The sequence below is a fragment of the Antechinus flavipes genome, chromosome 5 (genome assembly GCF_016432865.1).
Source record: "Antechinus flavipes isolate AdamAnt ecotype Samford, QLD, Australia chromosome 5, AdamAnt_v2, whole genome shotgun sequence".
NCBI lineage: Eukaryota > Metazoa > Chordata > Mammalia > Dasyuromorphia > Dasyuridae > Antechinus > Antechinus flavipes.
The window spans coordinates 59021553-59033661 of NC_067402.1; positions in this window are offsets into that span (position 1 = coordinate 59021553).

Sequence of the window (12109 nt, forward strand, 5' to 3'; positions counted from 1 at the left end):
ATTTCTCTTCAGAGATATATCCTTGTCTTTTATATATTTCTAATTGGATATTTCTCAGACATCTCAGACTCCACATGTCCAAAATAGAACTCCTCTTCCCATTCCTCCTTCCAAATCCCTCATCTTCCTATTTCTTATTACTGTCAAGGGTAGTCACTCTTAGTCTGCCAGATTCTTAAATTCAGATTATCCTGGACTCTTCACTCATACTTCTCCCATGTATTCAAGCTGCTGTTGTCTTCATATTTTTACCTTCCCAAACTCTTTTCATTCACCCATCTACAGGTGCCATCCCTCTTCACCTCATAATTGAACTATTGCAATACCTTCTGGTTGGTCTTGCTCCCACCGTTCCAATCCTTCCTCCATTCAGCTGCCCAAGTAATTTTCCTAAAGGATAATTGTGACTATGTCACTCTCTCTCCTCTTAAAAAATTCCACTGATTCTCAGTCATAATCAGGATCAAATATAGAAATGGTGGTTTGACATTTAAAGCTTTTCATAACTTGACCCTTTTCAATCTTTTTATATTTTTCTCACCTATATGTATCTCCAATACACCTACTCTGTTAAATTTACTGCTTGCTTTTGCACACATAATGCTGTCTCCCTTCTCTGTGCATCTGGACTAGCTGCCTACTAACCTGTGATTTAATTTTCCTAGCTACCTTAATGATTCAGCTGACATCCCACCCTTTTCTGGAGTTCTTTACAGCTCCCTCCATGTTCCTCTGAAATTATCTTTCATTTACACAATATATATCTTTTTTATATATTATATTTTATGTAAATATAATTTATTTACTAATTGACACTACAGATAAAGAAACTGAAACTCAGGAAAGTCAAATGGCTTGTCTAGTGTTATACAGCTAGAAAGCATTGTAGCTGATCCCTGTATCCATTTTGCCACACACATTTTGCCTTAGTTTTCCTTAAGTGGCTCTGGTTTTACCAGTGAAGGCAGAATGTAGAGTTGGAAACCTTCTGCAATCATACTCCAAAGGAACTACTCTAGAACTTCTAATGCTTCAAGACAACTACTATATCCCCTCAAATCTTCTCTAAACTATTATAACATGGCAAATGGCCATCCAGCTTGAGCTCCAAGACTTTTAATTAGGGGAGTTCACCATCTCTCTAAAAAGCCTTTTGGGTTTGGGACAGCTCTCCTTATTAAAAAGCCTTTCTTCATATCAATCATAAGGTCACTTCTTTATATTATTCATATTTTTCTTGGTTCTGCCCTTTGGAGCCCAACAGAACTAATTCAATTCTTCTCCCATGGGGCATTCGTGTAAGTGAAGATTGGTATTATGTCTCAATCCCGAATCCTTGCTAAAGACTATACTAAACATCCTCACTTACTTCAGTCAATTCTTGTGGATGTTGGCTACCTGACCCCCCTCCTCCACTACAGTATAAGATCCAGGGACTATTTTCAGGACCATGACTAGGAATTTTACATTTAAGTAAAGAGACAACAAGTGTTCATTCATTTGGAGAAAGGGGAGAGTCGGGATGGGAATGAAAGCCCTGGATACCAGCAGGAAGGATGGGGCTCAACGCTGCATGTCATTTGGTAGCTTCCAATCCAACCCAACATTCATTAAGTATCCACAATATTCAAAAAACTACAAATTCTGGGAACTAGAGATATTTACAAAGACAAACTGAAAAATGGTCCTTGACCTCAAGGAATTTTCATTTTCTTATGGAATATAACACATACAGTTATTGTTGTTGCTGCTGTTGTTTAGTCATTTCAGTCTTGTTCAACTCTGTGACCTCTTTTTGGAGAGAGGTTATTTATTTTTGGCAGCGATACTAGAGTAGTTTGCCATTTCCTTTTCCAGCTCATTTTACATGTGGGGAAACTGAGACAGACAAGATTAAGTAACCTGCCCAGGATCACAAGTTAGTGTCTGTAGCTGGATTTGAATTTAAGTCTTCATGATTCTAAGACTATTTGCCACTCTAGTTACTGTGCCAAGTAGCCACCCCGTACACAGATAAATATATAATTTGTCATTTGAGGAGATAGATCCAGTCAAACTTCAGCTGTGGTTCACTGACAATTTAGTCTTGTCATTTGACATACAAAGAAACTTGAGGTAGCAGTTGCTTTAGTCTTAGCTCGTCAATTAGTTGTTCTAGCAATTTGGAATAGTTTTAAATGTTTGTCTGCATTTGGCTAAACTGTCATCAGTTTTGGCAATCTTAGGTGAATTTGACATATATTTTTACATTGAATGAATTTTATTTATAGCCCTTTTTTGTCTCAGTGAAGAAGCCATGTTATGGGCCAGATGGTCCTAATTATCTCTGGTCCATTTCTGGTTCTAGGTCATCAGGAAACCATGTTCAGCTCTAAGGTTGATATAAGGTGTTATTTCACTCTTAAGTAACCTTAATTTATAGTCCATATCTATATGTATATAAACAATTCACACTAGGAATCTTAGACTAAACTGGAGCTTTAAATCCTGCAGAGTATACCAAGGCCTGAGATAAGTGATTGGGTTTCCCTAAGATTGCAGGCAAATAGAAACACCAAGTCCAGCTCAAAACATTCTGGGCTACCACATTTATGAGGGAAAAGGTAGGTAGACAGAACAAAAGGAGAAGTTATAAAAATGTCCATTTTTTTTAGGATGTACATTATCAGGAATGTCCCTTGGCCCTAAGCAGACTCTTTTCTATCATATTGCAATCAGCCTTAGAGGGCTCTGTTTTTTCCAAGAATACATTATTATTATTATTTTTTATTCCCAAAGATCATTGATCCCCAGGACCATCTCTGGTTGGCTCTAGCCCCAGATCTGTGGAGAAGCTATTGTGCAAATTTAGGCCATTACTTCTCTGAGACTGAGTTTTCTTTTCAGTAAAATGAAAAATTTGGACAGTTGCCTCCTTGATAGAACAGAGTTCAGCACCCAGGGCAAACTGCAGGTGGTTCTCATCCCCAGCCACAACCCACAATAATTATATGTCAATGGAATCAGGTTAAAATGGATACCAAAAGTGGCCTTGAAGAGTGAATAAAGTCCCAAAATGACAACATGTAGCCTGAAGTATCCAAAGCTATTTCCCAACACAAGAGAAAATGGCAACTAGTTCATGTCTAGAAGTGACAGAATAGACAGTGATGTGATGTGACATAACTCCAACATTGACAACATTTCTTGAGAGTGCTTTAAGGGCTATGACTGCAGGAACCAGAACAGTAGGTTGTCCTGTCAAATACTTCATTAGACAATTATTATAGAAGAAAAGTCAAGGTCAGAACCATAATTTTTATAGCTTTGGTATGTAAACAAATAAGCAAACTCCTTAGGTACATATAGATTCCCAGTATAAATGTCTAAGATTTAGGGAATTTTTTTTCTAATCTCCTAACATTTTATATTCTTAATCAATAAGCACTTACTAAGAGTTTACCATGTACCAGGTATTGTGCTAGCTGATAAAAAGACAAAATGAAACAGTCTTTGCTTTCAAGGAGTTTACATCCAATGGCTACTGTGTTTCCCTGATAATAAGAACTATCCCGAAAATAAGCCCTCCCCTCACTGTGTAAGATTCCTCTAAAATAAGCCCTCCCCCGAAAATAAGCCCTATTGAGCTTGCTACTGTAGTGAAGGTGATCCCCTGTGCTACACGCTACATTACGGTACCTTCTGTATGCACCATCCCCTCCCTTCTCTCCCCTCCCTCCCCCCCCCCCCCGCCCCAGGTGAAACGCACGCCGCGCTCCGAGCTGCATCCAATCAGAGCTGCAGCAGTGAGTGCATCATCCTGTTCTTCCCCAGTGATTTGCTTGCTGGAGCCATTGAGAGTAGTGCCACAGAGGAGAGCTGAGGCAGGACAACATAAAAACCCGGTATGTAAGCGGGAGTGAGGGGGCATGATGAAGGATAAAAGGGGCATCATGGAGGATAAAAGAAGAACTCAGGGGGCATGATGGAGGATAAAAGACTCACCACGCTAAAGAAATGAAGAACTTCCTTGCAGAGAGAAGAATAGATCAAGTAATGATTCCTGCAGGAATGACTGCCTATCTCCAGATCCTTGATATTGCAATAAACAAGCCATTCAAGGACCATTTGCGCATAGAAGTCAATGACTACATTGAAAATAGAATGGAAAGAAATCAGCGTGGAAACTTTGTGAAGTCCTGTCTGCAAGAAGTTGTGACTTGGGTGAAGAAGTCATGGGATAAAATTACTGACAGCTGTGTCGCCAAGGCACTACGAGCAGGTTACCTGGACAAGACATGTTCATTTAAAGAGAGCTATGCTACTGGACATGACAGATTGGGTCCACTTCTTCTGAAGGAAATAGAGACGCAAGACATCCAGGACAGAATTCAGGGTATGGACACTTATGACGATGTTGTTGAAGAAGATGACATGATCATTATTGAATAAAGGTACTTTTTTTTGTTCACATTTACCTGTTTATTAAAATTGCTGTCAATGTTCATTAAAATAAGCCCTCCCCTGAAAATAAGCCCTCTGGTGTTTTTCTGTCCAAAAATAAATAAATAAATAAAACAGTGTCTTATTATCAGGGAAACACGGTAATATATTATGCAAATAGATATAGAAGATATACAGAAAGTATATACAAAGTAGCCTTAATTAGAGGGGAAAACACTTACTGGCAGAACAAGAAAAATCTCTGTAGAAAGTGAGCCTTAAGACAAATCTTGAAGGGAACCAAGGAACCCAAGAGGCAAAGATGATAAGGAAGAATATTTAGGAGATAAGGATATATTTTTTAAAATGCTATTTGCATCCAGAGAAAGAACTGGTAAAGAGAAATATGTATAGATGAGTTTACATATATTACATACTTGTGTCTAATGGTAGTTATCTCTAGGACAGAGGAGCAGGCGGGAGAAAAAAAAAAGAAATTATGCATGGTAACTATTATTATATAATAGATCTGCAGTTTCACATGCAATCATCTTTTTAAAAATTATATATTGTAGAAATACCTGTTTTATTCTACAAATTAAAAATAAAAATAATTAATTAAAATTTAAAAAGATATGCTTGACAGACAGTGCAAAAGCACAGAGATCAGAAATTATGTGTAAGGAGTCTCAAATGGGTCAGTAGGCCTGGATTGTGCAGTGTGTGGTGGGAAATCATGAGAAAGAAGTCTAAAAAGGTAGGAGAAGGTCAAGAGTATAAAGAGCTTTGAATGCCGAATAGGAGTTGATAGAATATATATTCCTTATGCATAGGGATTATTTCATTCTTTGTATTTGTATCCACTGTGCCTGATACTGAATAAATGCCTGATGATTTACTGATTTTTGATCCAAGAGGTCAAAAATAGCCATCAGAGCTTATTAAGTGGAGGGTGAAAAGTATGACATATTCAGATTTTTACTTCAAGAAAATCATTTTGGTGGCTGTTAGGAGAATGGAGTAGAATATAGTGGGGAAAGTTAAGGGGCAGGAGCACTTAAGAGATCATTGGGATAGTCCAAGTGAGAGGTAAGACTTGAAGTATAGCCATGGCTGTGTGAATAAGAAGGTGCTGACATAGACAAGAAGTATTGGGGAGAAGGAAATGACAAGATTTGGGCTACTGTTCTCATATGTTGGATAGTGAGAGGGGGAATTGTATGACGCTGAGATTGCCATCAAGTGTGCCTGGAATGATGATAGTACTCTCAGAAATAATAGGAAAATTCAAAAGAGGGAAAGCACTGGGGGAAGAATATAATGAGAATAAATTGGATGTGTTGAGTTGGTGATGTTTGTGAGCATCCATAATCACACTCTAATTAATTTGTATTATATTTATTCAATCTATTTTTTACGGCTCTTAATTAGATCATAGACTCTTTGAAATTGGGGATATGTCTGATTTATCTTGGAGCATCCTTACCATCATCTCAATTCATTGCATTTAATATTTCCTGAATGAATGATAGATTTCAGAGCATAACCTTGAGGCACAAAACTGGAGTTTAGAACCATCTTTGCAATGCTTCCATACTGGCTTCTCCAGAGCTATCATTGTTTGAAAATAGTGCTGCAAGAGCACATTTCAGGAACTGAAAGGGAGGAGAAGGAAGTGGGAAAAGCCTAAGTAGCAGTAGGAGTCTCCCTTGGCCTCTTTTGTTCCTCTTTTCAAACAGCCCTCCCCAATTAGGGGATGGGCATATTATCCAAGCATATGCTGCCACAAGCAAAAGAAGCACTTTCTTAGCTTTCCACATTCTACCCCCTCATTTGGTACATTCTATTCAGAAGGACAAGGAAAAGAATAGGAAGTCACCCTAACTGCTGTGCATGTGAGGCTGCTCTTACTTCCTAGATTCTGACTTTAAAAGTTCTATTTCTGTAGATATGGTTCAAATATATCCCTATTATTCCCCCCCACCCCCATTTTACTTCAGCTATAGATCACCCATTGGGGACATTCAGGAAAGTCCATGTCTTTGTAAGTATAGACATTTAGTAAAATTGGATATTGGAATTTATCTTAGTTGCTCCTACTTCCTAAGGTTTAGGTACCAGTCCTCCTGGCTCAGATGTCCAATGCCTCAAGTCAGCCTGGGCTTTCCAAGGTCTTCCCTTGTGTTGTCCCATTGGGCAAAGCAGGAGCTTCCATACTATTGCTCAAAAATCTATTTTAATGCTTCCTGGTCCCACGATCTCTCATCAGGGCCATGCTCTTTTTTAGGGAACTGAACAGAAAAAGAGAATAATGTCTAGGCTAACATACCAATGACTTGTGCTCTGTCATTTTGTTTTCATATTTATCTGATATTTGTTTTTTCCAACAGTGGTTCGTGTCTTAACTGAAGAGTTAATAAAAAGACTAAAGCTTCAGACACCAATGATATTTTGAGATATATGAGTCTTTTGGTCCACTTCAAAGCATGCCATTCATTCATTTATCAAATATTTATTATGTGAGTATAATACACAAGGCATGGTGCTTAAGTCAGTTTGGTATACCAAAAAAGAGGAATAGATTTGAAAGCAAAGGACGTGGGTTCAAAAATCCTGGGTTTTACCATTTACTTTTTCTGTGTGCTATCTGGTAAATTACTCTACTTCTCTTTAAGCCTCTCAGTTTCTTTATCTGTAAAAAGAGGATATTGAACTAGATGTCTTCAGAGGTTTCTTTTCATTCTAAATGTATGATCCTGTGAAGAGATTTTTAATATTAATTGCATTTAAAAATATAATTATTGAGTAAATGTTAAAAAATCATTCAATAAATATTTATTAAGTACCTGTTAAATGCTAGGAATCATTTCTAATTATACTTAGAGTGAATAATCCATTCTTCTTTACTGAATGTCTTCCTCCACAATTCAGTAAACTCTGACAGAACAGGGCAGATGAGTGGTTCAGTGGATAGAGAATACAAGTATTCAGGAAGACCTGAGTTCAAATCTAGCCTAAGACACTTATTAGCTATGTGACCCTAGGCAAGTCACTTAGCCCAGTTTGCAATAGTTTTCTTATCTATCAGATAAGCTGGAGAAGGAATTAGTAAACCATCCCAGTGTCTTTGGCAAGAAAAACCCAAATGAAGAGTTAGACATGACTAAAATGATGGACCACCACCAACAAATATGCAGAGATGACTGACCTCAATGCTCAGAACAGGTATTGGGAAAGAAACAAAGATAATTTAGGCACGAATTCTTGAGTATTTGTCATATACATAAATATGCCATTTTTGTCAGACCCTTTGATACCATCATTTTAAATGCTACATATAATGGAAACTGTTCTCTAAAAGCCCAGAACCTAAACATAGAAAAAGAGCTGACAAAGAAGCATTGGACCAAATGTAAAAATAAGGCCATACCGGATGATGCCTTTTGAGGTATAAACAAGTCCCTTGAGTGAGTTAGAAAGTGAACAGCCACAGGATATACAATGATTGGCCATATCCTGGGCTGACCTTTGGGAAAACAATCCAGTCACTTTTGTCAAGAGCCAGCAGTCAGGGAAGAATTTAGCTTTTCACCTCTTGCGGGTGGGGTGGGGAGAGAGTGTGGTATGGATGGGATGGGAATTTTCTCTCATTCCACCCTGCCCCCGCTAGCCATGGTATGTAGCCCCGAGCTCAGGAGGAAACAGCAGCTGGAAAGTCAGTTCAAGAGACTTTGAGATACAACTGAAAGAAACAGAGATTCCTGCTCTGCAGACAAACAGAAATATAGAGAAGCAGTCACCCAAGGTCAGAAAGTTTCAAGGAATATGAATTCTAGATTTAAAGAAGAAAGGAAAATATGGATTCAGCAACTAGAGACAAGCTGCAGAGAGGCATTTATCCTGCAAACACAGCAGCATGTGATCTTCTCAGCAAAGATACCCTTCAAAGTGAGGTTTGTGAAGACTATTGGTAAAGAAAAGGCATCAGTGTTGTCCAAATGTGGACTTATGAGTTGATTTGGCCACATCATCATCATCACCACTACCATTATTACCCCCATCATTGTCACCATTGGATAGTATTTATATAGTACCAACTATGTGCCAAGCACTGAATTAAACACTTTACAGATATTACCTCACTTTATCTTTACTATAACCTTGGGAGTCCCCATTTTACAATCGAGGGAACTGAGGCAAACAGGTGTTAAATGATTTTTCCAGCTAGTAAATTGTCTGAGGTTGGATTTAAGCTCAGGTTTTCGTTACTCCAGATCAAATGTTCTATGTTCTGTGGCACTCCCTAGCTGCCTCTAATATATTCCCTACATATATGCTTCCATATCTAACTTTGTAGCCACTTTTCCCACACTATATGTATTTGTAAGAAAGTGCATCTCAGGCTTATGTTTTATAACTATTGTTCTTTTTGTGCCTTATTAGTAACAGCCTTTGCTATCCACTGGTTGACTATTAAGAGGAAGCTCAATGCTAAGTGCTTAGAATATACAGAGTTAGGAGTTTGTACCAGCAGGACAGCACAGAACTCACAGTAATAATCACTTTGTAGGCAGTTACCCAACCTACCACTGTGGGTATGACTTGGAGGAGTGGTCCAGAAAAAGCATTTTAGTAACAATAAATATACATTAGCTGTGTTATCTAGTCTGCCCTTTCTCATAAATTTCCCCTGGGTGGTCCATGCTAGAGATCTTTCCCCAGACCTCAACTTTACCTCAGCAACAGGATACATCTTGATAATCTGTTATCACTCACTCTTGCTACATGACTTGCCTTCCTTTTCCAACTATCCATCTCTGTGGAGATATTTTCTATGCATTTCTCTACTTGTGCTTCTTCAATGGGTACATACTATGGGTTCACACCCACTGCATGTTGCCCTTTGGATGACTGGCATTTTGATTTCTTTGTGATCCTGGTTTTCTCGGGTTCACAGATACATAATATCACCTGAAGTTACAAAGCAAGCCCTACCCTGAGAGAGCTTCCATTCTATAGAATGACTATAAAGTTGAGCTTTACATTTTTAATGAAGTTATTACTTGCACTTTAACTCCTATAGAATTCAACCTTAGCCCTTGGGGCTTTAGATGGTGACATACACAGACACTTGGAAGCACACATATTTGCTATTTGTGTAGGGTCTTTTGCTAAAATAACCTTAGATAAACCCTAGGGTGAATGTTGTTTTGTTTTGATAAATAAGAGATCTCAGTTTAGATCATGAGACAGAGTAATTTATACTTTTTACTTTTTGTTGACAGTCATTTAGGTAATGATTTTTGAATTTGGTGTAAATAGCATTGTAGGATTTACTTTCAAAGTTATAATTTTTATTCTTTCAAGGGTGTGATTTTGGCAGTAATTGGTCTATGTGTTCCTGTGAAAATATCTATCCAGGCTGAGTATTTGTCTCAAGTTTAGAAGATAACTCAATTTTGCCTCAATGCTTTCTGTTTCCAAACTTCACTGGAGATTGACTGCTCTCTTCTGTGCATTTCATTTTCATCTTGTAAGGAATTCCATATGAAAATCAAAATCAAGGCAATGAATCAACAAACATTTATTAAGCACTTGCCATGTACTGAACACTATACTGGACACCAGGGACACTGAAATAGACCTGAAATGATTTCTGCCCTCAAGGAGATTATATTTTATCAGACAAGATGACCTGTACATTTGTAGGTAGATGCGAAATAGATATAATAGATCAGATTTTGATCACAATTATATTCTACAGGAACATAAAAGTAGATATAAATTAAGTAATCCAGGACATAAGCCTGGAGTCCAATCCACTTCAAATGATTTACTTAGGTCTGGAAAGTTGCAGATCCTGTTTTCATGACCTATAAACCCTTTCTACAGAAAGGTCAGGATGACACAGAGGCCCATTTACAAAATAAACAAACGAGAGCCCTTCCCCACAGCTGCAGTTTGTGGACCTTCCCACATTTCACCAGAGTTCATCTTTTGCATTCGCAATCCATCCTCAACCAAGCAAGTCACAGGAAGCTCTCTTCATTATTTCTTTGTCTTTTTCAGGACTAGCAGGAAAGAAATAAAAGTTAGTTTGATCTAACCACCATGCTCTGAGTTTCTTATCTTGATTTCCTCAAACAAATTTTGAATTTTAGAAATCTCAAATCTGGAAGAACAGGTTGTTTAAAAAATATCGCAATATTTAAAGGTTATTTCTCACAAAGATTTTAGAGGGTTAAGAGATAGAAAAAGAAAAAGTAAAGAAGCAGAAAAAAAAAAGTCTAGCACATACTTTCCCGGGCATACTCCAAATAAATAAATGTTCTATTTACCTTCTTAACTCAAATACAGGCCAAAATGCCTCCTGCTTTAATAGTGCAGACTCAATGGTGACAACTTTCCTATTTCCTACTTACATCAGTGGAATGTAAAACATACTCATATCTGGATTCTTTCAAAAGATCATAGAAGGCTGAAGCTCAAAGCGACAATAGAGATCATGAAGTTGAAACCCTTCATTTATTGATGAGGAAACTGAGAACCACAGAAATTCTCTGATGTTTCCACAGTCACACAGTTGATAGCAGTGCCAAGCCGAGGGCTTAGGCCTTTTGACTCAGAATCCAATGATTTTCTGCCATATCATTCTAGGTAAACACTTTGTTTTTTGTATTTACCTGAAGTGAAAGACTGTGTGAATAACCCAGTGACTGTTATTATTAGTAGTAGCAATATTTAAAAATTTGATTTTTAAATATAAAAGTTAATAGATGGTAAGCATGGGCAAACTAGCTAATTTAGTTCTATATTTTTATTGTCTTTTTAAATACTGTATTATCTTCATTTTTAAAAAAAAATCTTTTAATCCAAATATATCTTTTTTTTTTTCTTTTTTTGGTCATTTATATGCCTTTATTTTCTGGTCCTTTTGTGAGAATTTTGTCTCAATTTACCACTTCCCTCTTCTCTTGAATCTTTCTGCTTCCCCCATTCTGGGAAGGTCTTATCCTCTTGTCAAGTTTCCTTCCTCTATATGTAAGAGACTGTGTCTGCTCTTGATAAGTGACCGTGGGACTTGCAGGCTGCTGTGGCTGCCTTAACATGTGAAAATTGAAAAAAAAAATCATCAGGTTATAATTAGCCTTAAAATGTGGTGAAAAAGGAATTAGCCTGTTGGACCCAGCAAAATTTATAAACAGATTCCCAATGGAGAATTGCTCTAGAGCCACAAGAGTCTAAGGAATTCTTTCAGAAGCTTTTATTATGTTCAGATGTCACTGATATCCTTTTCTTATGTGACTTACCTCTCAACCTTTTTTCCTTTCATATTGGAAGATTTATGAATGAACCTTTAAAAACAAACCTCTCTACCCCAAACCTAATCAGTCACTAACTCTTAAACTCAAGTTCATGTGTTTCCAGAATATTTGAGGACATCTAAAAATTTAATGTATGTATGTATGTATATATATATATATATATTTATTTATTTATTTACCATATGGAACCAAGTAGCTAATTTCTATCTCTACCAAATTGGATCAGTTTTTTCCCCCCATTTATTGGATGATGTCTGGCTTTGTCAGATGCTCCAGTCTGCATGAATATTCTCTTACCAAGGTTCCTACAAGGATTTGCAACCTGAAATCTGTGTTTTTTTCCCCCTTTGGTGACAATTGGA